Raw genomic sequence first — 27,843 nt, forward strand, 5'->3', positions numbered from 1 at the left:
CACACAATAATATCTCCTGCTTCTGCTTTCCTGTGCCCCACCACACTGCTCCAACTGGATAGGGTGACCATATTTGGGAAACCAAAAAAGAGAACACCTAGTGTGTGTGTGGGGAAGCAGCTTTCTGAGTCCTGCAAAAAGTACATTATTCCCCCGCCACCTTAAATAACCCAATTGGAGTGGAGGAGGGGAAAGGATTTCATTCTGCACCACCACCATCCACTCCAATTGGGGCCTTTTCTATAATGTCCACGAATGACCCACTTTCCCCTTTAAGACCTCAATTGGAGCTCAGGGTGGGGGAATGATGTGCCTCAAGAAAGCATGTCACTCCCTCCTGCCATGCTAATGGCAGCCTTAAAGAGGAAGGTCTGTCATTCCAGGACATTATTGAAAATTATAGAAAATCACCATGGAAAGAACAAAAACCAGGACAAATCCGGGAAATCCTGAAAGTTGGTCACCCTACAACTGGAGCCTTTAAGGAGGGCAGGGAAGTGCTTTCCATAGTCTCCAGAAAGTGCATGATTCCGCCATTAGCATGTCTGGGGGAATTCCGCACTGTTCAGAGGCCCAGAAAGGCCCTGATTGGAGCAGTGGGATGTGTTTGAGAAAGCACACTTTTCCCTCCTCCACTCCAATCAAGCCTTTAAGGTCCCAGTTGGAGCAGAGGAGGGGAAAGCGTACTTTCCAGGGCCTCTGGAAAGTGCATAATTTCCCCCCGCCATGGTACTAGAGGCTGCCATTAGCATGATAGGAGAGAATTATGCACTTTTTCTTCCCCCAGTGCACTTTCTCACCCCACACTGCTCCAATCGGGGCCTTTAAGGGGCACACCCTAATGAAATGTGCTGCGCATGCCTATGCCTTAAACTAAAAACTTAGTTCCAAAAGAAATATAATTTGCAACTTTATAAACTTTCAAGCCTCCCTAATCTCCTTGCTAGGGTCCCAATTCAATTCAGGGCCCCTACCACCAGGAATGACTCTTTAAGGAGGTGCAGGGAGCTCCAGTAGGAAGGATGTGGCAAAAAGGTCCCCTCCGTAAGCATCCTGACACTCAGTTCTAGTAATCCAACACATTGAATCTGTCTGATGGGTGGAGCTCACTGAGCATTCATCACCTTGCCCCCCACAGATTTCAGCTCATTTCCCTGTGAGCTGGCCTGACACAATCTGCATCGAGTTGGGACAGCTTGCCAGTTTTTCCAGGTTTTTAAAAATTACTTAATAGAATTGTGCGCAAATGGCAAGACACAATTTGTGTGATTCATGCAGGTTTCAGCTGAATTTTGTGTAAATTGCACAAATTGCAGGTGCAATTTGCATAAATCACACAAATTGCACCCTGTGATTTGTCCAGATTTCTATTTACATAACTAAAACAAAAAAAAGAAGGCGTTCCCGAATTTTGGGGGAAAGCCTTGCAGGTTGACCCACAAAGACGAGCCAAATCTGGTGCTTTCTGGGAGTCCATCGAGTCCAAAAAGAGCTGGATTCCACAGTGATATGTAGGTCTCTAGCCTACATGTAGGCCGTAGCTAGACCTAAGGTTTATCCCAGGATCATCCAGGGTTTGTCCCTGCCTGAGCGCTGGATGCCCTGTGTGGCACTTAGATGAACAGATTTGACCCCAGGACAGTCCTGGGATAAACCTTAAAGGTCTAGCTACGGCCCTACTCCAGAGTAAAAAAAAAAAAAGGCATAGCTGCTAGATGCAGATTTAAAGTAATGTAGGTTTTGGCCCTCATACATGAAATTGACTGGAGCATTTTCTCAGTACTTAACCACAACCACAAGGCCCAGGACTGGCCCAAGACATGTTGTTGCTTAAGGCAAAGAATAGGATGGTATCCGTCCGATTCTTCATAAGAAAATTTGTCTGGCCTGGGAGATGAATCTTTCTTCAATAATAGCCATGAGAGAAGATCCTCCACTGCAGGAAGATGGCTTAAAGGATGCAGGGTAGGCCACATGGCACACAGGTCTCTCCTCCTGCACCTTGCTGCTGCCTCCTGGTATCTCCCACCCAAGCCGACTGCCTCACTTTACCTCATGGAAGGGTTGGCTTTGATAAGCTTTGGGAAACAAGAAAACTATGTGAAACCCCAGAGAAATTTGAGGAGAAATGCATACAAAAGAGGCCCATTATGTGCCCACACACTGATTACTATTTCAACAGAGAACTAATGTTAAGTTACAACTAAAGATGGATGATCATGACGATGATATTCTTTGTTGCCACTGGCAAAAGTGTGGAGATTTCCCTCACAACTGGACCAACAACCGCAGCAAGCAGTTTACAATGTCACAATCCCTGAATGGAATGTCCCTCACAGAGAAGTGGTTTCACTAGAGAGGAATCCATTTATAATAATTGTAACATATCAAGCAACCTTTAGAGTCTTCGCAGACTGCATGCTATTATTATTATTATTATTATTATTATTATTATTATTATTATTAAACAACGGGGCACAGGTTGGAGAATTTCTACACTCTAGTAAGAATCCAGGGGTGAAAGGGCAAGGCAGGAACTGAGCTCACTAATGTCAACATAGAGCCTAACAGTATGTAACTTAATTTGAAAGTGACTGAAAATATTTATATTTTATTCTTTCAGATGATTCACTTCAGCAGCTGCACCTGGGAAAGCATCAGTTAGCAAATTCATGGTGGTTTTTCAAACATTGCTAAGCTAACATGTCTGTGTGCAGATTCCATACTGTATGCAGAAGAGACACAAATGATTAAGCCCCGATGAAGATATTGTGGTCCCCAAACCCACCCCACGAAAATCTGGAATTATTTCTGTTTGCACTGTATAATGAATGTACACTGATTTAATGATGCCTCAGTGATTAATAGGAATAATGAGCCATAACAATGAATTAATCACTTCCTGAATGTAAGAAGATGTAATGTAACATTGAGCATTATACAAGGAAAGCATAGTTAAGAAATAGAAATGTTCCCAGTGAATATAAAGGAAAGAAAAAGAACAGCAGAGCCTACTTTGACGGAAGGAGGGAGAGGAGCAGAATAGGTGAAGTGATACTGTTTACGAGGCTATATGTTGAAGAAACATAAAGCAAATGTCCAAGCTTGTTGGGCTGGCTTGGCCCAATTAAGAACCGAAGAAGTGCCCTGATGCTGGATCAGGCCAAGGGTCCATCTAGTCCAGCACTCTGTTCACACAGGGGCCAACCAGCCATCGGCCAGGGACCAACAAGCAGGACATGGTGCAACAGCACCCTCCTGCCCATGTTCCCAGCAACTGGTGCTCACAGGCTTACTGCCTCTGATACTGCAGGTAACACATAGCCATCAGGACTAGTAGCCATTGATGGCCTTCTCCAAGAGGAATTTATCCAACCCCCTTTTAAAGCCATCCAAATGATTGGCCATCACTATATCTTGTGGTGAGTGAATTCCATAATTTAACTATGCGCTGTGTGAAGAAGTACTTCCTTTTATTTGTCCTGGTTCTCCCACCAATCAGCTTCATGGAATGGCCCCGGGTTCTAGTATTTTGAAACAGGGAGAAAAATGTCTCCCTATTCACATTCTCCACACCATGCATAATTTTGTACACCTCTATCATGTCTCCCCCTTAGCCTCCTTTTTCCAAGCTAAACCATCCCAGCTGTTGTAACCTTCCCTCATAGTGGAAATGCTCCAGCCCCTTAATCATTTTAGTTGCTCTTTTCTGCACCTTTTCCAGCTCTGATATATGGTGACCAGAACTGTACACAGTATTCTAAGTAGAATTAGAGGGGTTGAAATTAGAAGTTTCATGCCAACCAAGGTCAGAAATAACAATGGCAGTCATTTCACATAGAGCATATGGTAACAGCAGGTGTTTAGTACTTCAGAGAAGTGTCAGCAATAGTTTAAACAGGAAGACATCTTCTTACAGAGAGAAGGTGCGAAGAAGCCAAGGACACCATTCAATGCCATATTGGGGGTCTCTAGCATTGCAGAATTCAGCAACAATTTTGGATCCAGTTATTACTCTGTAGCAGCACTTAACACACACCTTTGTTTGACATTATAATGCCACAAGATGTCCCCAACTATAGCTTGATTTTATGGCTTAATCCCAACACAGGAACACAAGAAGCTACCTTATACTGAGTCAGACCATTAGTCCATCTCTCCCAGTATTGATGACACTGACCGGCAGCTGCTCTCCAGCATTTCAGGCAAGAGTTTTCCATCCCTACCTGGTGAGGCCGGGATTTGAACCTGAACATAGGAACTTAAGAAGTACCATGCTGGATCAGACCAAGGCCATGGCTAGATGGCGCGATATCCCAGGGATCGCCCGGGGATCATCCCTGTGCGTCCACATGACACACGGGTGATCCCGGGGGCAGGGAGAGAAGATCCCTCCATTTCCCCGGGATATCGCCCTACCCTTCTAAACCGACTTTTACCACAGTCTCGGGCTGATTCCGAGACCACAGGATGTGTGACTGGCCATCCCGGTTTTGTCCTGGCTCCTTGCGAGTAACCGCAAGGAGCCAGGAACCAGGCACAAGCCATGGAGGATCTCGCGTGTTTTTTTTAAACGTATCTTTTGTGCACGAGCGCTCCTGTGCTCATATCCGGGGGGGGGGGGGGCGGAGAACAGAATGGCAGGCCTAACGTCCTCTTCCTTCCTGGATGTCACGTGCCACATTTAGACTGAGGGGGTGGATCTTGCAAGCATAATACAGTGAGATCCTCCCTATAAGCTGGGGAATCTAGACATGCCCCAAGAGTCCATCTGGTCTAGCTCTAGAAAACTAGCTCAGCAAGGGAAAGGGCCAGACTAGAACCTTTGCTCTTGTAGGTGGTATAAATTTGTCCCCCAAATCGAATTGGGTTGGTTTTGATTGTAGGCTTCAAAATCCCACCTAGACCGGTCCTTAGAATTCTATCCAAAAAGAATAGACAGGGACCCTGGATTGAGATCTACTCTTTTCACTGAAAGAGTACAGTTCCACAGCAAGCTCAGTTAAAAGGAGACATGCCTTACTGAAAATAGAAAAGATGTACACATTCAAGTAGAGACAGGAAAACATGTTAGCCTTACATTTTTTCTTCAAGCAGCACATTACAACAGAGGTGCATGGACCCAGGATTCAGAGCAGGCATGACATGCCTTCCAGCCATTGTGCACAAGATCACCTCTACGCACTTTCAGGAGTCCAGCATTTATGGACAGTGGGGAGAAGTGGGCAGCTTGCAAGGGAAGCAAGTTGCTGTGGGGCACTCACACAGGTGAATAGCAGCAGCAAGGCCATGAGCTCCTTATCATCAGTAAGTCTGTCCATCGTTAGCTTAGGGTCTTATATTATAAAGGGTCTCTAAATATGTTGGAGATAACTAAGATGTATGGTAACTAAGATGAAATTATTTTGGCTTAAATATATTGGAATGTCTGCTGTGACTTACAGCAGAGTTGCATTATATAGAGAGAAAGCGCGGCAAAGTAGCATTTAGTATTGGAAGTAATAAGCACTAGAGGCAGTTTTAGAGAAGTTCACATCAACTTCATCAACACTTTTATACACATCTTCAGAGAAGGCAATCTAACACTGGATGGTACCCTTTCATAACCCTATAACGTAATACATTTTTTCTCTTTATTTTTATGGTTGGGGCATTTGAATCTTGACATGGCTTAAGGCCTCAGCATGTCTTAATTCGGCCCCACATGAATCCTTCCCACACCATGATTGTTCCATCTCTCAGTAAGGGAGGCACTGAAATGGCTCTTCCCATATGAGCAGCGGTGCAGCACGGGGGGCAGGGGGATGATTATCCAGAGAATGGCAGATTATAGGTGTAACAACAATCACGGCTAGCATCAGCACCTCAACCAGCCCAGGCTTGCTGGGGACAACCAAGGCTGATGTTGACTACTGCAACATCCTATGGAGTGGTAGGCCAGGCATGTATATTATTATATTTACTTTAAATAGATATTGCCTTTTTCTGCTACAGCATGGTTCTTATTCAGAAGCAAAGGGGTTTAGTATCAGGGCAGCAGAAGCAAACTCCTTTTTATTCCTGTAGTCAAAATCTTGCCATGATTTAAATGAGTTTAAAATGAGAAACTGCAGAGACTCATAGCATTTCTTTTTATCATGTCTTCTGCTTTTTTCCCCCCTCTGTAATGTATCAGGAGTGTAGGAACAGTTGTAAAGCATTGAATAGTGTGGGTGGATGGAGGTAGAAATGTTAGTTGTCTGCTTCGTAACTGAAGTAACACCCATGGCTTGTAACGGGGCGTGGGTGGGTGGGTGTAAGATCAGGAAGCACTACTGCACATGACCTCACCATTCGGACATTCCTGGAGAAGTATGTGAAGGAGACAAGTTGCAGTGGCTCCCATTCCATCAGCAGGAGCCCTTCTCGGAAATCCCATCCCCCCCAAAAGGCCTAACATGTCCTGACATTGTTATCCTTTCAGCACCATGCAAAGTGTTGGAAGGGGCCTATAAGGCCATCGAGTCCAATACAGGAATCCATATCAAAGCTTACAATATACATTATTTATACACTAATGTATAAATAAAATACAGAAACTTTAAAAAATATCCCAGCGATCATAAAAAAAAAAAAACCCACTCCAAGTGTTTTTAAATTTAAATTTTTGTGAACCGCCCAGAGAGCTCCGGCTATTGGGCGGTATAGAAATGTAATTAATAAATAATCAATCAATCAATCAATCAATCACAATAGTGTGATTTAAAAGAGCTTTGGCTATTGGGCGGTATAGAAGTGCAATAATAAATAAATAAATATGATTGGGGGGAAATACACTTTTTCCCATCAAGACTGCTCCACCACTCACTTGGATGAGAGTAAGAAAAGATATACAGTAATTAAAAGTACAGTTTTATAATAGCAGAACGTAAAAATTTTGGGAGGAGGGAGAGAGAAGAAGAAAAAACCCAGAACCCCTCTCACCTTTAGGTTGAACCCACCAGTCGCGGTTGCTATTTTGCCAGCTATTATCTTTTGCTTTCACGGTAATGACAGCCTGCCAGTATTTGTACAATCATCATCTGCAGCTTGATCTGTGCTACATGGGCATTCTTTCTTAATTTAGTTTTTTTCAGGAAACTAAGAGGGTTTTTTTAAAAAAAAAAAAAAAAAAGGAGGAGGAGGAACAGCAGACATGTCTTTAGCAGTGCCTAGCATGGTGATATCCGTTGGCCTTGTAAAAACCCAGCACTCACACAAAGAACGGGAAACACATGTTAACTGAACTTATCAAAAAAATCAGCAAGCTGTTATCACATTCCCTGAAAACCCCACTGAAGCAGAATGTTTATCACTGTTCTAAAAGGTGAGCTAAAAACACGCTGAATATTTAACAGACTGTTTAAAAAGAATATTTAAACAGGCACTGTGTAATAAACTCTACAATATATTCCCTTTTTCGTGTGTGTGTGTGTGTGTGTGTGTGTTTTGCAACTGCGAACACAGCGGGCTCACTGAGCCCTTTTGCAGGGTGGGGAGGATGGATTCTGCTTAGCAGGTCACAAAACACACAAGCCTAATTCGCAGAAGCCAAAAAAATCCTTTGTTTTTCTGAGATCTGTTGTATAGTACTGTAGATCCTGCCCAATTGCTCTAACCCCAAGACTGCAGAATGGGCAGGCCATGAGCTGCTTCAGCCAGTGCCAGTGAGGGGCAGGCCCTGGGCTTACAGACCCTCTTCTGCCCGTGCCCCAGGAAGGAACTACACATCTTGGGACTGAGTCATTCAAACATCTTTAATCTCCTGAATGCCATTCAGCCTGACTGTGGACTCCGCTGGACAGAACGTAGAGGCCAGAAGAAGAAAGTATTTTGCTAACACAAGAACGATACAATTCCAAGGCAGACAATTGCTACTACAGCAAAAAAGGAGGAGGAGAAAATAGCATTCAAACTGAGTGAGAGGTGGGGGGGGGGGGTTTTGCAAGGTGTTGCAGCAGACATTTTTCTGACAACTTGCAGATTAATAGCATTTATGTGATTGCTCCATTAAAGCCCTGAGCCAAGAAAGTGTCATAAAATGGCACTGACATTTCTGAAAGCCTGGCAGTTTTCAGAAGGAGAACATTTTAACTGTTATACAGCAGCACGCCCAGATAAGCAGGGAATAAGTTCAATTGCTACATCTCCTATGGCAGCCATTTTAAAATGTCCTCTAGCGGAACCCTGAAGGCCCACGGTGAGAAGATGGTGGACAAACTTCCCAGAAACACACTTTGCCCACCACTACCTCGCTTGCAATGTGCAGCTGGACTGGGATTGAGGTGGCCACTTATGAACTGCTGAAAAAGAAGAAATGCATCCTCAAAAAGAGAAGATAACATTTTGCTAATGTTATGCAAAATGTTGCACAAAGTGTACATATGCTAATTTAACTTTTAAGTAGAAATACGGCACGTGGAAGACTGAGATCAGGGCAGGGTCTACACTACTGCTTTGTAACAGTTTGACAACCGCTGGGGCCCAGGACACATTCCATATACAGTTTTCAAAGTGTCTTATCCTGCTTGGTGTAGATCTGCCCCAGGTGACCTGTGTGCCTTGCTCTGGCTGCTGTCCAAATGCTTTTGAAGGACAACTTCCAGGCCCAGTTCTCCCTTCTTATGGTTCTTTACCTTTAAAGTGCTCATGCTCTTCGCTCCTCTGATGCCATGTTTCTCGCCTGCCCAAGGGCCTCTACTTCCCTTGCTCGGCTTCGTCCATTTTCTTCTGCTGCCCCTTATGCCTGGAACGCTCTTCCAGAACATTTGAGAACTACAAGTTCAACCGCAGCTTTTAAAGCTCAGCTAAAAACTTTTCTTTTTCCTAAAGCTTTTAAAACTTGATTTTGTTCTGACTTTATACTGTTAGTTTTACCCTACCCTGTGCCTGTTTACCCTACCCTGTGCCTGTTTGCATTCTCTTCCCCTCCTTATTGTTCTACTATGATTTTATTAGATTGTAAGCCTATGCGGCAGGGTCTTGCTATTTACTGTTTTACTCTGTACAGCACCATGTACACTGATGGTGCTATATAAATAAAATAATAATAATAATAATAATAATAATAATAATAATAATAATAAAGTGAGCTTGGACTGGACAGCCCTTCCAATAGAGGATGCCTTCAAAACAGAGGAAAGTCTCCTGGCAGCTTTTCAAAAAGAGGACTGCTCTGTAAAAGAGGACACATGGCTGCTCTATACTGTTCTAGAATATACTTCAATTTTCCACGGCAGTGAGGTCTCAGTGCACCTGAGCAGAGTGCCATACATGAACTCAGCATGTCCTCAGACTAGAAAATGGTCAGGGTGAAATACAGCCCCATGTGTGTTGAGGCCACAAGAGTATACAATGGGCAGTTTCCATTGATCAAATAGTGTCTGAATCCAACTGCTTCTTACTTAGCAAAGATAATGCTACAGTCAAACAAAATAGGTGTACAGTGGTGGCCAAAATTGTCCACACTTTTTGAATTTTTCATGTTTTGCAACTTCACATGCTTATAGAAAATGTTTTGTTTCATGAAATTCAAACGTTTATATATCAATTGAAAGACCTGATTCATGTAATACAACAATCCTGTTTCTTTTCCTGGGTGTCCAATCAACTCTTTTCATTGGTGCCACTGTTCTATTTATGATGTATGTACGTACACTTTTAATTTGAGAAATACTCCAAATTTTCACAGAATTTCCAATTGTGCTTCAGTTACAGAACAAACAGCAAAACTGACTTTCCCCAACTTGAAACATGATATATCGCAGCTACTGCCATGTGATTGGTCCCCAGAACAAGGACTGTGATTGGCCAGTAGGGTTTGCAATTCCAATCCGCTTCTTCACTCAATCACACCTGGGTTTGTTTTTAGACTAAAATAAGCATAACTTTTTTTGTACTGCAGATATTTGCATTGTTTTTTGTATTGAATTCAGCATTAAATTCTCTTTCAATTGATATATAAACATTTGAATTTCGTGAAACAGAACATTTTCTATAAGTATGCAAAATTGCAAAACATGAAAATTTCAAAAAGTATCCACAATTTTGGCCACCGCTGTATTTATACATTTACAGAACAATCCTACGGTCCCTGAAAGAGCATCCCAGGGACCATAAGATATGTCAGATTTCCATTCTTGGGGCCATAGACACTGTTATGACATCAGGAAAGGAAGTTCAAGATATGTCTATTCCCCCTACCCCAATGCAGCCACTGGGGAAAGTGGTGTGACAGGCAGCTGCTCTTCCAAGGTCACAACAGTAGCATCAGAAGAGCTAGGGGAGATGGAAAATGGGGTGGGATGGTGGGTGGGAAATGAGGAGGAGGAGAGGTCAAGATCCTAGAGCATCTCTTTTACCATCATTGCCCACTGGGCAAGGTAAGTCAGCTAGACATGCCAAGAGGCCTGTCTAGCTGAAAACATTTGAATGGAGGAACCAGAGGCAGTAAACGCCTCCATCCTTCTTCCAGGCTGCCTGGCTCTTTCCGGCAGATCTTTGGATAGGCTGGGTTCTCCAACCTTGGCGCCCTCTTTCTACTAAGCAGCAATCACCTAGGCTTGTGCCCTTAGAATATTAATATCTCCATAGCACATTCTGATTAAACCATCTATTCCACAAGTTATGAGGTTTTGTTTTGTTTTGTAATATATCATCATCTTAATTGGCCCTTCCCTACTGTGAATCGGCTATTTCTTTAAAAGACACTCTCTCTCTCTCTCTTTTGAAGTATACGCTGTCATCTTCTATATGGATATACAAAGATAGCCTGTTTTTGTAAGGGATTTGTGATGTCTTAATTCCCTTGGAGTTCAAATAAGGAGACAGAGGCAGACGAGGATGAAAACGATCCCTCTGAAGTCACCTAAGGAGGCTTTATTGCCATAAATGATGCATACCCGTAGCTGGAGGAGGAGGAGGAATATTCTGTGGGTGGCAGTGATCTGGACACAGACACCAAATAAACTTTTGATCAATACCATTTTCCAAGCTGGGAAAGGGAGGAGGTGCAATGTTGCATAAAGCGATGGAAAATGGAAGGGGAGATAGTGGAGTTTGTTGTCATGGTACACAGGAGGTGTAGGAGTTAAAATGCCATCAAGTCGCTTGAACAGCATTAGTTTTTGTTCAGAAGCCACTGTTACTTCCATCCACGGTGATACATTACAATTTTGCAATAACTTGCTGGGTAGCAGATGTTATTTGGATAATACAGTAGCTCGGTGTACCAGATTGCAATGGTTTATCCAAGAATCCAGAGTACTATGTGTTTTCAGATACTTGGCACGGCTTGTACTTGGAACAACAACAGAAATTTCATATAGGAATCAATGTATGTTATCAAATTGTAAAGTATACTAGTAGATGGTTTTTTTTATTGAAATTCTTCAGGCTTTGCAGAACTTTTGACCGTTACATCTGTTCTGAAAAATATAGTGAGAATATATTTGCTTCCTCCAAAAAAGGCCATGGCCCCAAGCCAGCTCTAATCATATGCAATAAGTAACACACCTGTATAGGGATACACCTAACATTATGCATCAAAATATACATAAAGCAGTTCAGAGTCCTGTGATGTCTATAAAGTGTGCATTCAGATGCATAAGCAACCATCAGCATGCCAGATCAGGACTAGATCTACACCATGCTTTATAGCAGTACTGAAGTGCATTGATAACTGCCGGGGCACAGGACACATTCCATATACTGCTTTCATGGTGTTATTTCCTGCTTTTTATTCCACATCATCCAAAATACCACAACAAATGTCATTGTGTGCCCTACAAGGTATAAATGTGCAAGAGGGATATAGTGTCACCATGATGGGATTGTAACAATTTGACACAAGGGCCTTTTATACACCTAAGGACAGCTGGACAACCATCTGTCAGGGATGCTTTAGGGTGGATTCCCGCATTGAGCAGGGGGTTGGACTCGATGGCCTTGTAGGCCCCTTCCGACTCTGCTATTCTATGATTCTATGATCCCAGGAAAATGGAGGGATCGTCCCTGCTTGCTCCTGGGATCCCCTGTGTGTCATTTGCATACACAGGGATGATCCCGGGACGATCCTGGGATAAATGGCTGGTGTAGAAAATGGCTTACCTGACTCTTCTCTCTAACAAGAATGGGGAAAAGACTGGGGGAATTTGATGTATCCTCTTGTTTTGAAGACTGACATGGTAATACCAAGAATAATAGGTATGACAGAAGTCTACAAATGACAACTTCTTTGCATTTTATTTACCATACATTTATATTGCTTGCCCTAAAGTGTTGGGAAGAGGAATAGAAATTTCACCTCCCCTCAGTCTTTAAAAACAAAAATTATATGCATATGAACATTGTGAGATTGCCACTTGTGGTAATAACAGAGAATGGATCTTAAAAAGGGAGTGAATTTTATGAAGATGTAGAGATCAGGAAAATAAGGCTGTTTTTAATGTATGCAATGGCTAGATAGTACATTTTTATCTACCATACGGCACTTACTAGTTTACCACACTTTCCCCCACAACTAACCATTTATTACAATGGAAAATCACCAATAAATGTTCCATTTTGTAATTAGGTTGTTATAGATCGCTGGCTAGCGAATGCTTAAAACAGTCATCATGAAGCTATACAGTTAAAATATAATAGCAGCATACATAATTAGTAGTCATCAATTGGCCTATAATAGCAGGATGGTTTATTTTTTTAAGTAATTGATTATCCTTGATACAAGAGTGAGTAAACACCAAGCAGTTTATAATCTAGCACACTTTTAAGTTGCTGGAGGAGGAGTCATAATTTCAACGGTACACGAACTATAGGAAGGGCTGGAACAGATTGCTACAGAACATAGCCTGATTTTTATCTTGACAAAATGCTAATTTGTGGATGATTTTCTCTCTGCCAAAACTTTATATCCATGTAAGGAGCTTATCTAGTATTCAGAGGAGTCAGATCAATGCAATGTGCTCTATATGGGGCTGCCTTTGAAGACAGTTCAGATATTAGGGTAGGATACTGAAGCTTGCTGAAATTCTCTGAACTTTATTTTAAAGGTCAGGTTGGCTTGCTCACTTTCTCATTTTGAAAAGTGCACACTCCACCCCTTGACTAAAACATAAAAATGATTTTTTAAAAGTTTGTATTTTAAAAAATGTAGTTTAGATCCACACTTTTCAGTTTTGCATTAAAAAAAGAGGCTCATTTTGTAAATACAAATTCTATTTCAGGAATTTGTGGACTTTTTTTGAGAACATGTCCTCCCATTCGAATTCGGGTTTGCGAATGGGGCATTTTCAAATGATTTGCAAACTGATTTGTGAATTGGGTGATATAAAAATGTAACAAATGAATAAGTACCGTATTTCTTCGATTGTAAGACGCCATCGATTGTAAGACACACACTAATTTCAGTACCACCAACAGGGAAAAAAAACCCTAAGACACACCTGAGATTCTAAGATGCACCCCATTTTTAGAGATGTTTATATGGGGAGGAAAGTGCAACTTAGAATCGAAGAAATAGGGTAGGTGGCCAGAACTGATGTGTTGAAACTTGACTACACATCACCAAAAAACAGACAGAAGGGGAAACAGATTCTCAGAAAATGTGCATATGCTAATTTATATGTGTAGCAAATTGAGAAATAATTGCTATAATTGGAACAGAAATGCAATACCTCTAACCAGAGTATGACCAGGTAACCCTGTGCCTGCATGGGCTGCTGTCCAGGTGTTGTTGAGGTCTTAAGGTACAGTTAATGGGTTTATCAACAGGTTTCTATTGCCTGGCAGGGCTCTTAAAACAGGCTATGCATGCTTGGCCCATGGCAGGCCACCGCCACCGCTTCCCTCCCTCCCAATCAGCACACCTGCCCACCAGCTAGCTTACTTTTCCTGGCCCAGATGTATGAGTCCACCTTGCCAGTGTGCTGCCCTTAAGGTGTTTCTACCTTCAGGAGCTGCCCAGCACATGCACATCTGGCAAAGTTTCGTGAGAGATCCCAGAACTTCTGGGACTTTTTGTGATACTTTGCCCAACCTCGCGCAGGCGCCACGCAGCTCCTGAAAGTAGAAACGTCTTAAGGGCAGCGTGCTGCCCGAGGCAGGTGTGCGTATCCATTCTAAGAAAAGTAAGCTGGATAGCAGCCAGGCGGGCACAGCCTGCTGGATTGGGAGATGCACAAGTAGGGTGGATACAGCTACCAGCAGGACCATGCAGGTGGCCAGCAGGACCAAGAAGCAGTAAAACCTTTGGAGGGGGAGACCATCACTCTTCCCATATTTGTTGTATTTATAGTTACAGAGTCTTATCAAGTCTGTCTGGGAAGCCGGCCAGCAGCAAAGTTCCTAGTTGCCAGGAGTAATCAAGCAAATCCTCACAGCAGGGGTGCAGTGTCAAAGTCTGAATAGCAGAGAGGGACTGGGGAGTTCCAAGGTCCAGTCCGGAGTCCAAATCACCATGAGTCCAAGGCACGAGTCACGGAGCAAGCAGCAGAACCAGCAACTTCACAACGGTTGTTGCCAGTGGCAGGCAGTTTCTTTCGTTCCCTTTTTATCCTGCATCCTGCCTGGCCCCGCCCATCTCCAGCTGTGGCTCATTACTGAGCCTTCCGTCTCAGCCAGCTATTTAAGTGCAGCATTCACAGCATTATGGTTCTGCAGACGCAGACTTCTTCTTTCTGACTGGACTTGTGCTGCACGCCTCAATCTTCTTCGTTCCCGAGTGCTGGGTGTGTGACTTACTTCAGGCTCAGAATCAGCTTCGTTGGAGACAGGAGGCCTGCATCCTCCTCGGCTGTACTGCCCCTTTCTCCATGCAACGCTGCCTCTGGTATGTCCTCGGAGGAAGGAGAGTCTACAGCCTCTGGTAAGTCAGTTTCCTCCTCAGACGAAGATTCCTCAGGAGGAACCATGTCATTACTCCTCCACCTGCTGAGCCCGCTTCCTAACACTTCATGGTAGGGCCAGCCCTTAGGCTAAGGTTTCTCATAGACCAAAGGAAGAGAGGGAGTAGGGAATCTGGAGCCTGGGTTGCACTTTAGGGGACACTGCATTAATTCATCTTGCCTAAATATGAACATATATACCACATTCAGCCCCCAGTGACTTCTCCAGTCAAATAGACCATCTCATAGCTAAGAGGCTGGGAAAGCCTTTGAAAAAGAAGACTGGGACAAGAAACCTAACCTGACATGGGAGAAAACATTGATGTATAAGAAAGCATGAAGCCGTTGTTTGCAGTATCTTGTTCATTTTTATTTATTTATTTATTTATATTTTTTTCAAACAAGCAGATAGGAGAATTTATCTAGTGTCACTTTCCCAGATAGAATCACTTGCAATAAGCAAGCATGGAGATCACAGATGTGAAACAATATATCCAAGTCAGAGATGGAGAAAAAGCTATTTTGAAGGAAGAGGGAGGGGGGGGTGTTGGAAGAAATGAAAAGGGCAAAATGTACCTTAATCATGGGAACTGTTAGAAAATCTATACCATAGCTATAGCTACTAGAGGATTATTAAAGAGTTTATGTTAAAAAACAACAACAACCCCACTCTTCTTCCCAATGTGACCAGCATTATAATGAAAGGTTCTGTATACAAAACAAAAACCACCCCATTGGTGACAGAGCTTACCCTGTGCATACTCAGTGTTGAAGAGGCAATGCACTCTGTACATGCTCAAAGTTCTTCGCATGCTGAGCTTTTGCACTAAAAAACAGATTCTCAGTCTGAGCTCTTACTGAAGCCTGGCTTAAGTATGTATAGTTTACACTCTATCTAGTTTCTTTTTGAAAGAATGTTTTTCACATTAAAAGAAAAAAGTTTCCTATGAAAGAACAGTTCTTTATTCCTTGAAATGTTGCACCTGCCATTCATAGTCTTAAAAAACATGCTTTTGTAAGAATAAAACTTCATTCATTCAGCAGACTTTGTGTGTGGGTTGGGGGGTGTACAGTGCCTGCAAAATGTACAGTGGCTTCTGCAATGGCTCTAATACCATTTTCCAACCTTTTTTCCCCAGTTAGCAATATATGATCATCATATTCATTTTAAGCAGCAGCAGCAGCAGAGTGTCAAGTTAGCTGCAGCTCAATGAACACATGAAGCTCTCTGATTCTAAATCTTATTCTAATATTTGCTCTCTGCTGCCCTAATTCTAATACTTGCCCTCTGGACTTAAGTTACAGCATAGTAGATTTGGGTTGAACATTAGGGGAAACTTCTTAACAACAGTAAGAGCTGTTTGACGGTGGAACCAATGACCTAAAGCAGGAGGTGGGCAGAAAGTAGATCTCCAGATGTTTTGGATGTCAACTCCAAGTATTCCTGACCATGTTGGCAGGGGCTTCTGGGAGTTGAAGTCCAAACTATCTAGAGATCTATCTTCTGGCCACCTCTGACTTGTAGGTATGGTGGGTTCTCCCAGTGTCATTTCTAGGTTTCTGAGGGCGCATGGGCAAGGCAGCCTCAATGGGTCCTACCTCAGTGAGTCAACTGTTGCTGCTCATCCACTTTCTCACCATTGCTACCTCTTGCTTGCTTGACAGATAGTAAGTCAGTGAACAAGTCAGCAATGGCAACTTCTCACCACCACCATTTTCTGGGTCAGAATAAGAGGCACGAGGAGGAGAAGGAGAAGGAGGCAATTTCAGGAGACTCTTGTCAACAGGCCCCTGCTGGAGTGTGGGCCCTTGGCAGGTGCCCAGCAATGCCTACCCCTGATGCTGACCCTGGCCTCTCCCTTGCTAAAGTTCTTCAAGCAAAGGCTGGACAGCTCTGGATTTCTTGGACCAAGCAGTGGCTTGAACTAGATGACGTACAAGACCCTACTACTCTATTGATCCATCTAGCCCAGCACTGGCTATTCTGACTAATCATGCCCTTCCATGATTTGAGGCAGGGAATTCCCCTCCCCATGCCTGCTACCTGAGATCCTTTTAACTGGAGATCATAGAATCATAGAATAGCAGAGTTGGAAGGGGCCTACAAGGCCATCGAGTCCAACCCCCTGCTCAATGCAGGAATCCACCCTAAAGCATCCCTGACAGATGCTTGTCCAGCTGCTTCTTGAATGCCTCTAGTGTGGGAGAGCCCACAACCTCCCTAGGTAACTGATTCCACCATCGCATTGCTCTAACAGTCAGGAAGTTTTTCCTGATATCCAGCTGGAATCTGGCTTCCTTTAACTTGAGCCCGTTATTCTGTGTCCTGCACTCTGGGAGGATCGAGAAGAGATCCTGGCCCTCCTCTGTGTGACAACCTTTTAAGTATTTACAACCTTTTAAGTATTTTAAGATGCTGAGGACCGAACCTGGACCTTTCTCACCCAATGCGTGTGATCCACCACTGAGCTATGGTCCCACCTCCAAGTCTTTGCCCAAGGGAGGCTGCTAAAAAAAAGAGAGAAATAGGAACAGCTTGCAAATATGGTGATGAATGTGGTAGATGAACTATAGAAAACAACTACTGTTTGATTCCTGTGAGAGTCCCCAGAAATGTGGCTGTTAAATTCTGATCAACTGGTAGACGCATACTTCTTTGTCTCAGTGAAGAGAGGTGGTCTTCGAGACAGGAGTAACTGGTCCACATGGCCTGCCATTTTTGCAACAGAGCAGCATCTGGGTTACATCTAGGGATATGATTTCTCATGCATTAGAAATTCAAGTTGCAATATTTCTACACACAGGAAGATGCAACTCTGTAACGATGCACAATGTAGGTTAGTATGCTGTCATCACGCAGATGCAAGAAAGAAGGAAATTAATCTAACTGGGTTGGATCCAGTGCTGACTGTCTGCCAGCACAATGGACACCTCTGAAGGACCAGATTCCACTTCCCCTTGCAACCCCCGATGTATCCCCAAACCTGCTCCAGAGGGTTGGGGGGCCCTCCAGAGAAAATTTGGACAATGTGGCATGGTTGCAGGGGAAGGAGAGCAATGGGAATCCCGTTCCATGAGTAGCGTTGGCTTTAACCAGTTGCCTTGTGCATGTGGACTTTGGGCTGAATCCTGTGATGATCCGCCCGTGCCTTGGAACTGTTGAAGCACTGCTCCTTGTCATTATACTCTGGTATTGAAGAGTTGGCATACTGCTGCCATTTCCTGATAGTAGAAAGCATTGACTTCTCACACTTGCCCTTGGGGTACCTGCTATGTTACAGGAGCAACATAAGGAGTGACACTGTACCAGTGAGGCATTGAAGGAACAAATCCTGGAAATCAGACTGTAATGTAAAATGTTAAATAGTTGTTGTTGTTTTTTTAAAAACACAATGTAAATATAATTCTTTCTTGGGAGATTTTCATATGAAACTACTATCTAGATTATTTCCTGCTTAGATCCCTGTTTTGTCTTAACATTGCAATTAGAATAGTCACTGGAACTAGAACAGATTAAGATTAGAAATCAATTTACTGATCTGTTTGCCAAAATGCAAAATGTTCTCATGCTGCTTGCATTTCTTCTTGTCCCTTAAGTGCAAATGCTTGATGGTCAGCTTTGGAAACATGATCTTCTCATCCTCTGTAGATCAGCTAGTTAAAAGTACAAGCAAAGCAACACACTGTGTTTCCACTCAGCTATTTGTTCAGATGCCCCAATGAAAAAAGGGTCACTCTAAATCGAAAATGATGGAACAGGCATTTATCTTTATATTCTGCACATTTCGTTAATTATGGACTGAACAACACTGTGCCTGGAGCCAACCAATATGGGTTTTAACCTGATTAAATGCCCCAGTATGCCTTAATACTTTTAAATGGAATTTTTATGGCCTCTTCTGCTCGCATATTATTAATACAGTCCCATCAAGAAAAACCACAAGATACGAATAATAGCTCATCAATTGGTTGCTAAGCTCTTTTGACCTTGAAAAATCAGCTGTCTTTCAGATTAATATAGCTACGTTTCAGACAGAAAAAGAAATAAGCCGTAAAATTATCATGCTTATTTTTGTCACATGTCAGCACCAAAGTTCAAAAGAAAGGCCGCGTCATATACATAATGCTGTCAACCTTTGACATCTGAATTAGAATCTTCAGGACCTATTCCTAATAAAAAACCACTTAACTATTTTAATTTCATTGCCTGGAGACTAGTCATTGCACCGCTACGGAAGAAAATGCATTGTGCTTCAGTTTCACTTCCAATCCAGCCAAATATTGCATTTCTACAGAAGAAGACCTCAAAGTACTTGAAAACAATTGTATCCATTTACAGTGATCACCCCAATCTATGCTAGGGCTAGAAGGCGTTGGACACAAACTAGCAAAGAGTTAGGCATGGTTGGAACTAAAAATGCACATCAAAGAGCTTAAGTGCATATCAAAGTCTGTGTTGGATTGTGGCCAAACAATAAAGCAAGGAATTGCAAGGGCAGGGGGAATAAGAGTGGAACCAAAAGACCCAGAAAGAGGTTCAAACCACATTATTGGGCAATGCTGAATAGATAGAGGAATGGCCAGTGGGACCGATAGTGTCAAATGACCTCTTCACTATTTGGTTAATAAAGGAAATACGCCATAATTGTGTTACTTTTTCCACCCACCTGCCTGCACAAGGGTGGGCAATTTCTGTGCTGTTTCCATCAGTGGTGTGTATATTCTCTTGGAAGTTCCCTTAGCAAAATCTCTATGCTTTAGCCAAATTGACTTCTTACCCATGGAGGTTGCCCACCTCAAATGTATTTGTAGAGAAGCTTGAACTACCACAGTAATTTTCTTCTTCTTTATCTGCAACTAAAATGAAGAGTGTGGCTCAAGATATTTTGCTGCCTGAGGCACAGCAGCAAATGGGACCTCTCGCCACCCAAGTCAAACTGCATAGTATCCAGAAGCCAACCAAGTTATTTTGGCACATGACACAGAAAATTCCACAGGCTCCTCTCCTCCATGCCTGGCAGTAAAAATACAATAATAACAAATGAAATTACTAAGAATATGCTCCCCTTTCATGATATACAAAATCTGCAGCCTGAGGCAAATGCTTCACTCTGCCTCATGGTAGGACCAGTCCTGATGAGGGCAGCTTGGTGCAGGAGGTAACACCTCCACTAGAACTATACATCAACTCTACACAGCCCTATTGCCTCACACATGAAGGAAAGGTGGTGAAAAAACTGTGGTGCTACTGTACAGCACCCTCCAAATGCAGTGATGTGGGGCAGAATGTTTTCCGATGTTTAATCTTTCCATAGAAACGTTTCCATTACATAAATTCATTAGTAATGAATGTATGCCAATTGCAAATACAATATTAAGCAAGCTTGGCATGTGTGTGCCTAGCATACAAATATGTTCTTAAAATACATATATGTTTCACAGTGAACTAGAACCACTAAATAATGGAAGCAAAACTGAAGGTGCTCTAGCAGCCTTAGTGGACAAGAGTTGAAATACATGAGTGGTTGCCAATCAGTACATCATGGGCATTTCTTTGGTTTGCTAAATGTAATTACTGTTTTTGTAACTTCGGGTGTGTTTTTTCATGAATTTAAAAAATGGAAGGGAACCACATGGTATTGTCTTTTATTATTATTTTTAGAATATTCCAATGAAAATTTCTACATAATATAACATTTTAGTCACATTACTTGTGCTTTAATTTCCCCCCTCAAATATTTTGGGTGAAATCCTTGTACTGTATTAGGAGGGGGAAGGACATAACATTTGGGTATTTTTTTAAAGCTTTTGTCATTTATTAAATACAAGTAAAACACACATGCTAAATTAGATCTCTCTGGGGCAGGAGTGGACAACTTGTGGCCCTCTAAATGTTTTGGCCTACAACTCCCATGAGCCCCTGCCCTAGGGCACCAGAACATTTTCCGACCCAAACTGAAAAGTTTCCTATACAAATGGCCCGTTGCAATGGAACATCAATGCAAATAAGGTTGAATTGCAAAGGGCCAATTTTCCAATAGAAATGGAAATGGTTCTTATTTTGCATTGGGCTACTTTGCACTGGAAATTTTCCAGAAAACTGTACACTTCAAACACACACACACACACACACAAAACACCATTGCTGTCCAAACAATGTCAGTGTGGGGAGTAAACGCAGGTACAGGAAGGGATGTGATCTCAATGGTCATCCCTGCCCACTGCAGGAAGTCTATGTGTGGCAGAATATGCTTGTGAAAGAGCTTGCATGAGGGCTCACCTTAGTTCTGTGGTGGTTCTCATGTTGCACAAACTCTTGCACAGGTGGAAAAACATTGTTGACATTAATAAATTTCACTTTTCTCTGGATGAAGATGCAGAACAGCCATTCCATGCACAGAAGACATCTTCTGCATGTGAAAGGCCCAGACAATTTCAGCTATTGGGCAGTATAGAAATGAAATGAAATAAATAAAGGACATATCCAAGGAGAAGAAGAGATGACAGCTTCAATCTCACAGTACTCGAAGCTTTCCTTATTGGATTACACAAGTGGATTCTTTTCTTCTTATAGTTTATATGCAATTTATTCTTTTGAAGAATTTTTAAAAATGATAAACAGTCGAGACAGTATTGCAGATATCATCTGTTTAACACTCCTTTGGATTTAGTACTATTGTAGCCTTTTAATTAGAAACACAGCAATGATAGACATCTTTCATTAAATTCTGTAATGGCTGTGAAACAATTTTGAGTAATTATTAGCAATATTGACCGGCTCACAGTCTGGTACATATCAGCTATTACTTTGTCTAAAATGCCATGCTGCTACTGTGGTGCTATTAGTACTGAAGGGGCTTACCAGTAGTGAATGGTGAGCTCTCCGGAAGCGCACGGCATTATGCACGTCCGTGGCCTCTGGAAAGTGCACAATTCCATGGAACCCCATGAGCTCACCGAGTTCACCATTAGAGTAGAAGGAGAAAAACCCTCTTCTTCTCCTCCTACTCAGTTAAAGCTGCAGGGGCCCTGCCCTCTTTTAAATCTGGTCACTCTAGTATAGCTCCTGCAGCTTTAACTCTTGTGATGAAGAGGGAATTTCACCAGGTTCTCCATATATACAAATGACCCCTGCTGAAATTCCCTTTCCTATGCCACTGTTAAAGATACAGGAGCCCTGTCCTCCTTTCCATGTGGTCACCCTACCACATACATCTACCTCCCTCCACCTGCCAGGGAATACTAACCACCTCCAAATCCTATAACCTCGCGTTCCTAACCCTATCCTTATGCAAGGCTCTGCTAAACCCCACTCACTCCAACCCTCACTAACTCCTCAACCCTCACTCCCCCTATCTCTGGCTTTAACTAACTGCCCAACTGTCCTCTCACTCCCCCTCCTCTCTCTCCGTTCCAATCAACCAACCAATCAGACGACACCATTCACAGGGCTCACCATTCTAACTCCCCCTCCCACTTACTTACCATTTCCTGAAAAGAGAAGAATTGGCCACAGCAAATCCAAACCTGAACCAAACACTTAAATATCCACATATAAAGAATAACACAATTTATCATTTCATCACATAGACTCACTGGCCAGATCTTCACCTTGTGTCAAATCATTACGAATGTGGAATAAAAAAACAGAATATAGCACTATGGAAGCAGTATATAGAAGGAGGATTGGGCCCCAACAGTTCAATACCACTATAAAGCCACCACTGGGGTGGGGGGCTGGCTCTCAAAAAGCTGGCACTGCTGGATTGGATGGAGAGTTCCAGTGAATACAGGTACAACCCCTGCTTCCAACATTGCTGGTCAACCTGGCGAGGATGGGAACAGGGAAGGTGGAGGTAAAGATGTTGGGGTTGGACCGTGCCATCCAATGAATGACTTAAAACAATTGAATCTGGAGCCTCACAGCATGCAGATACACCCACCTACACAAATGAACCCCATCCAATATTAGGCACTCGAAAATAGAAATGAACGTGAAAGTTTCCTCTTAAAAACTCCTCATGAGCAATATTCCCACCCCCTGTGATCTAAAGAAGAACTTAATTTAAAAAAAAGTACCTGTCCCCAAGATGCAGCAGATGGGATTTCCATCCCCACCAAGGAACATATGGGTGGTTCTCATTAAAGAGGGGAAGAGCAATTAGTGATACACATATACGCAGGAGAAATGCCACATTTCCCAGGCAGGCAAGCAAATAAAGATGTGAAGCCATGCTAGCATATGTGAAAGGTTACATTGGTTTGTTTCTCTACCCAATGGTGAGTTGCATCAGTTCTTTAAGTGAGATTGCTTGGGAAGGAAAGGATTGGAATAACACAGTCCACCAATGGGTTTGGATGGTCTTTGCTGGGGGTGGGGGTCACCTGTTCATCCCACTAGAATGAAGTGGTACATTATTTCATTCTCATTTTGTTTATTACATTCTATGCCATGCAATAGCCAACAACCTCTGGGAGGTATACAAAGATTAAAACCCTAAAACTACAATAAGAAGATAAGATCAAACCATCTGCATGCAAAAAATATTAACCAATATGATACAATTAACAATAGAAATTCCAGGAGCCATTAAAATTCACTTCAGAATCCAATAAACTTCTCCTGTTGATCTACAAAGCTTTTCACTGTCTAGCTCCTTCCTATCTCTCCTCTCTCATCTCACACTATTGCCCCGCTCGTGCTCTTCGCTCCTCTGATGCCATGTTTCTCGCCTGCCCAAGGGTCTCTACTTCCCTTGCTCGGCTTCGTCCATTTTCTTCTGCTGCCCCTTACGCCTGGAACGCTCTTCCAGAACATTTGAGAACTACAAGTTCAACCGCAGCTTTTAAAGCTCAGCTAAAAACTTTTCTTTTTCCTAAAGCTTTTAAAACCTGATTTTGTTCTGACTTTATACTGTTAGTTTTACCCTACCCAGTGCCTGTTTACCCTACCCTGTGCCTGTTTGCATTCTCTTCCCCTCCTTATTGTTTTATTATGATTTTATTAGAATGTAAGCCTATGCGGCAGGGTCTTGCTATTTACTGTTTTACTCTGTACAGCACCATGTACATTGATGGTGCTATATAAATAAATAAATAAATAAATAAATAATAATAATAATAATAATAATCATCATCATCATCATCATCTTATCATATGCTGTCAAACACTTGGAAGTAGAAGGTCTTATCCTGGCACCGGAAAGATAATGTTAGCACCAGGTGGATATCAATGGGAAGAACATCCCATAACAGTTGGACAGGGGGTTATCTATACATAGGGAAAGCCCCACAGTGGCTACAGATTTATGCTGTGTCACTTATACGACGCAGGCACAGCTTCACAGCCACCATCGGGCTTTCATGCAAAGTTGCAGATTGAAAAAGTCAGGGACTTACCCCAACTTTTTCAATTAGAGCGACAATTCAGATCTTCTGCCATCTGATGCCTCTCTGGGGCCAATCTGGGAGCAGTCCCTGGTGGAAGGCGACTGGTGAAGAAGGCGGGGGGTGACTCTGGTATCCGGATGGCCTCCAGAAACTCCACGCTCCCTCCTCAGCACCAGGATTATCCAACGACAACCTGGGAGAGGAACACCAGAGGGTTTCGGAGGGAGGTGGTGCCAACCTAGCACTGTGAAGACAGCCCCCAACAAAACTTGCAAGACCTGCAACTGTCTCCTGATTTATCTAATGAACACCAGTAAGACTACCATTGTATCTACACTTACTTAGGAGTAAGCTCCACTGAACACAGTGGGACTTACTTCTGAATAAATATGCATAGGATTGCACCACACATTGAACCAAATTTACTATGTGTGTTTCCTCAGAAGCATATTCCATTATGTTCAATGGAGCTTACTTTCTAGTAAAAATGTTTGCAAGCTTAAACAATCGAAGTCCCATGTGAGTGTTTTCTTTCATTTTTTTTCTCTATTCCATGTGGCTGTTTGATCATATGTTATGTATCCTCCATGTGGTGGTGGGTTCTCCATGGGATGGATTCTTTTGGTTCTTCTCCTTGATTGCTTGGAGATGTGTATTCTTCCCTATGGTAGATAGTGAAAGAGGAATGCTATTCTCTCATGCCTTGGCTTTCAATCTGTGTGATACAATTGATCCATCCATGTATAAACACAACCCCAGTAGCCCCCAAATCATGAGTCAAGATCTCAACTTTTCCCTAAAGGAGACACTGCTATTTTTAAGAGCAGAGACCAGACATGTCAATTTAGAAAAACACACAAAAAAGAAGAAGAGCCATGCTGGATCAAACCAAGGGTCCATCTATTCCACCATTCCCTTCACACATTGGGGCCATTCAGAAGACACCTTAATCAATGCCTTTAACCATGCTGAACAAGGCTTTTTGCTTCATTCACCATGCTTAAAGCCGTGGTTTAAAGTGTCTTCTGAACACAACCCAGCTTTCTAGCTTAACCACTGTGGTTAAAGCCATGATTTACGGTGTCTTCTGAATGGGGCCAGTGGCTAACAACAGCCTGTGAGAAGCCCACAAGTAGGAGGTGAGGGCAACAGCACCCTCCCACCCATGTTCCCCAGCAACTGGTGTACATAGGCATACTGCCTCTGATACTGGAGAAAGCCTATAGCCGTCCCCCTTTAAAGCCCCGAAATCAGTGGCCATCGCTACATCTTCTGGTAGCTGCAAATCCCATTGTTTAGATATGTGCTGCGTGAAAGAGTAAGAAAGCTAAGGGGAAGTGGAAGATTGTAAGCCTATGCGGCAGAGTCTTGCTATTTACTGTTTTACTCTGTACAGCACCATGTACATTGATGGTGCTATATAAATAAATAAATAATAATAATAATAATAATAATAATAATAATAATAATAATAATAATAAGGAGCTTGTGGGAAAACTGACACAGTAACGGGTGGGATCTCTGGGCAGGAGCTGTCCTCCTCCCAGGGTCCTTAACAGGAGTAGAAGCACGTCAAAGGATCTGGCCTCGCTATTTCTGAGTCCGAAGGGATCAGTTGACTCCTGTTCCCTGAAAGGAACAGACGATTCCTCCCTGAGTCACTCTTGCCAATGTCAGTGTTCTGGTTCAATTGCTGAGCAGACCTGGCCCTCTGCCTCTGCACATTGCCCTTCCTCTTGTGGATTGACAGACACTGCTGACTCAAGCAGAGAGCAGGGCTTAGAGCCAGGCAGCAGCGGGACTCGGGGAGTCATTCCGGTAATAGTAGCAGAGTCACGGCACTTCAAAGCCTTAACATTGTCCTTTGCGTTGTCATTGTGAGTCTGGGTGAAAGTTAAGACAGAATTCAAACAGATTCCTTGGAATGAGAGGGGACTGAGGATGCAAGGAGGGTGTCTGGAGGTAAAAAAAAAATCATTCTTTGGGGCATGGCAGGGTGTGTGTGTGGGACAATGCCAATCCTCAAGGGTGTTTGGAAGCTTTAGTCAGGGATGGATGAGAATTTGATTTCAAGTCCTTTTGGTAAGAATTGACCAGAAACATTTGTATGTTTCTTCATATTTGGGACAGAAAGAACTTCAGATTAGAACTGCTTGAATGCAGGAGAAAGAAAAGCAAATGGCTACTTACAGGCTCACTTGATTCAGATGCCTTTTCTTTTAATTTCAGATGCTTAGAAGCTAATGTTGCCATGTCTTTGGACCTGGGTCTCAGGTTCGGGAGTTTATTCTCCTGGCCTCAGTGTGGTAAATTTCTTCTTCTTCTTCTTCTTCTTGTGCCTTCTCCTATCGGAGGTTAGCTATCATTACACCTATTTTTGTTTTTGATGCTGCTGCTCTAAATAATTGTATAGAAGTACAGTTATACTATTCCCTCAAGTTCTTTAGCCATGATGTTCATCTTTTTCCAACTGATCTCTTTCCTTCAATTGATGGTATTTATTAATTATGGTGGATTGTTTACCCTACGTAGTACATCCTCATTTGTTATTCGGTCAGTCCATGGAATCGTCAACATACGTCGGTATAGCCACATTTCAAAAGATTTCATTTTGTCCAAATTGTTTTTCTTAAGTGTCCAAGCCTCCACTCCATATAATTTAACCTCAGGGTCCTTATCTAGCCCAGCATACTTGTACACTCGGTGGTTCTTCTAAATCTGGAGTGTTGTACCTCAGGCCCATCGAGAGTGTTGTAAAATCCCACTTGTTTCTATTCTAAATCAAATCTAGCTACGTAGATTAAATGCTCTCACAATCATTTCATTTCATTTATTATATTTCTATATGGTCCAATAGCAAAGCTGTCTGGGTAGTATACAATGATGAAAACCCTTAAAAATACAATTTACTCACAAACATTTGCATACAGACAGAGACACGCACATATACCTAAACGATTTTAAACAATCAAGAATAAGGAAAATCCAGGACCTCATTAAAACCTTGTCATATGCTGCCAAATGTCTGAGAGAACAGGGAGATCTTAACCTGGTGCCAAAAATGACAACAATTTTGGCATAGGGCAGCCCTTATTAGACATTGTTCCATAATTGGGGGGCCACCACTGAGAAGGCCTTCTCCCTTGTAGCCTTCTGAGCCTCCTTTGGAGGAGACATGTGGAGGAGGGCCTTAGATGATGAATGTATTGTCTGGGTAGATTCATGCCAGGCACTCCATCAGGTATTGCTGTCAGGCAATCCGTGTTTATTTCCCACCACTAGATGGCTTGTGTAACTACAAATTGGAGGGCTTTGCATTTCCTTTAAGGTTTACAGCTCTCCAGCACACCCACGAATATTTCAAGGCTATTTGGGAATTTCATCTCAGTTTGCAAATGATCTGAACATGCCCCTCTCACAACCCTGAACATGAACACAAACAGGAGCCATTTTTGTTAAATGTCCACATATTCCTGAACTTGCAATTGTATTTGAAAGATGCTTTTTTTAAGAAAGAAAGAAAGAAAGAAAGAAAGAAAGAAAGAAAGAA

General features: G+C 42.6%; 1 protein-coding gene across 1 annotated transcript in view; it reads right to left on the reverse strand.

Moving 5' to 3' along the window:
* Positions 1 to 2,160: 2,160 nt before the first annotated feature.
* NUP35 (nucleoporin 35) overlaps positions 2,161 to 27,843 on the reverse strand; it is a 408,778-nt gene continuing 383,095 nt past the window's right edge. Inside the window, exon 10 of the transcript XR_010025031.1 lies at positions 2,161 to 2,170. The gene's annotated coding sequence lies outside the window, so the exon portion shown is untranslated. The remainder of the gene's footprint in view (positions 2,171 to 27,843) is intronic.

Source organism: Elgaria multicarinata, chromosome 2 (assembly GCF_023053635.1).
Source record: "Elgaria multicarinata webbii isolate HBS135686 ecotype San Diego chromosome 2, rElgMul1.1.pri, whole genome shotgun sequence".
Taxonomy (NCBI): Eukaryota; Metazoa; Chordata; class Lepidosauria; order Squamata; family Anguidae; genus Elgaria; species Elgaria multicarinata.